Source organism: Equus asinus, chromosome 25, assembly GCF_041296235.1.
Source record: "Equus asinus isolate D_3611 breed Donkey chromosome 25, EquAss-T2T_v2, whole genome shotgun sequence".
Taxonomy (NCBI): Eukaryota; Metazoa; Chordata; class Mammalia; order Perissodactyla; family Equidae; genus Equus; species Equus asinus.
Window position 1 is genome coordinate 38,725,556 of NC_091814.1, and position 1,863 is coordinate 38,727,418.

Genomic DNA, 1,863 nt, shown 5'->3' on the forward strand with positions numbered 1-1,863 from the left:
TTTCAGTGTGGTCTTAATTAATATTTCCCTGATGACTAATGATATTGAGTATCTTTTCATGTGCTTATTGGCCACTTGTATGTCTACTTTTATGAAATGTCTGTTCTGCCTGTTTTTTAACTGAGTTTTTTATCCTTTTATTTTTGATTTGTAGGAGTTCTTTATATATTATGATATAAGTTCTTTATCATATATATGTATTAAGAATATTTTCTCTCAGTTCATGTTTTGCAATTTTAAATACATTTTATTTTTTAGAGCAGTTTTAGATTAACAGTAAAATTGAACAGAAGGTATAGAGAATTTCCAAATACCCCCTGCCCTTACATATGCATAGACTCCCCCACTATCAACATCCTGCACCAGAGTGTTACATTTGCTACAATCAATGAACACATTATTATCAATTGACTCACAATTATAACCCAAAGTCCATAGTTTACACTAGGGTTCACTCTGGGTGTTGTACATTCAGTGGATTTGTCACTATACAAATGTACAGTGACATTTATCCACCATTATAGTATCATAAGAGTAGTTTCAATGCCCTAAAATTCCCTATGCTCCTCCTATTCATCTCTCCCACCCCTCAACCCCTGACAACCGCTGATCTTTCTACTGTCTCCATAGTTTCGCCTTTTCCAGAATGTCACATAGTTGAAATCATATAGTATGTAGCCTTTTCAGATTGACTTCTTTCACTTAGTGATATACATTTATATCCATGTCTTTTCATGGCTTGATAGATCATTTCCTTTTAGTATTGAATAATATTCTATTGTCTGGATATACCAGTTTATTTATCCATTCACCTACTGAAGAACACCTTGGTTGTTTCCAAGTTTTGACATTTATGAATAAAGCTGCTACAAACATTGGTGTGCAGGTTTTTGTGCGAACAGAGTTTTCAACTCCCTTGAGTAAATACCAAAGAGCGTGATTGCTGCATCATGTGGTAAGAGTATGTTTAGTTTTTCAAGAAACCACCAAACTGTCTTCTAAAGTGGCTCTACCATTTTGCATGCCCATCAGCAATGAACGAGAATTCCTGCTGTTTCACCTCCTCCCAGCATTTGGTGTGGTTAGTGTTTTAGATTTTGGCCATTCTAATACATGTGTAGTGGTTTTTGCCCATTATTTAATTAGATTGTTCTAATTAAAGAATTTTATATACATATACGTTGTAAATAGATTAACACATTCGAGTTAATTGATATATCACCTCCCAAAGTTACAATTTTTTTGTGTGGTGAGAACACTTAAGATAACTCTCTTAAAAATAAGGACAGCTTCACGAATTTGCACGGCATCCTTGTCCAAAGGCCATGCTAATCTTCTTTAATCTAATCTCTCTAATCTTCCAATTTTAGTATATGTGCTGCCCAAGTGAATATTCAAGGTTTATTTTTTTCCATACGTTTTCCCAGTTGTTCCAAATGATTTGTTTAAAAGACTTTCCTATCCCGTTGAATTGACTTGGTACCTTTGTAAATATTCAGTTGACTGTATATGTGGGTCTATTTTTTATTTTACTATTCTGCTCTATACACGTATACACATATACATATATTTTATTTTATGACTCTGTTGCATAATCCAGGATAGATTCATTATTATATTTAATTATCATTTATATAAGCTATATTTATTACAACTATATTTATTATAATTATATCCATTTTTTAAATTTCATTTTGAAAAATTAAAATTAAAACATTTTCATGGATCCTAAAAGTATTGTGAGCCCTAGGCATTGTGCCTCCTTGCCTAAAGGTAATTGGCCCTGGTAGGGGTAAAGCTAGCTTCTGTACATGTAGCCATGTCAGAAACCAGAGGCCTATGAAATTTCCCCTAGGAACATAG

General features: G+C 33.1%; 1 pseudogene; it reads right to left on the reverse strand.

Annotated features, from left to right (window-relative positions):
- Positions 1-1,275: 1,275 nt before the first annotated feature.
- On the reverse strand, positions 1,276-1,394 carry LOC123280929 (U6 spliceosomal RNA; annotated as a pseudogene).
- Positions 1,395-1,863: the final 469 nt, after the last annotated feature.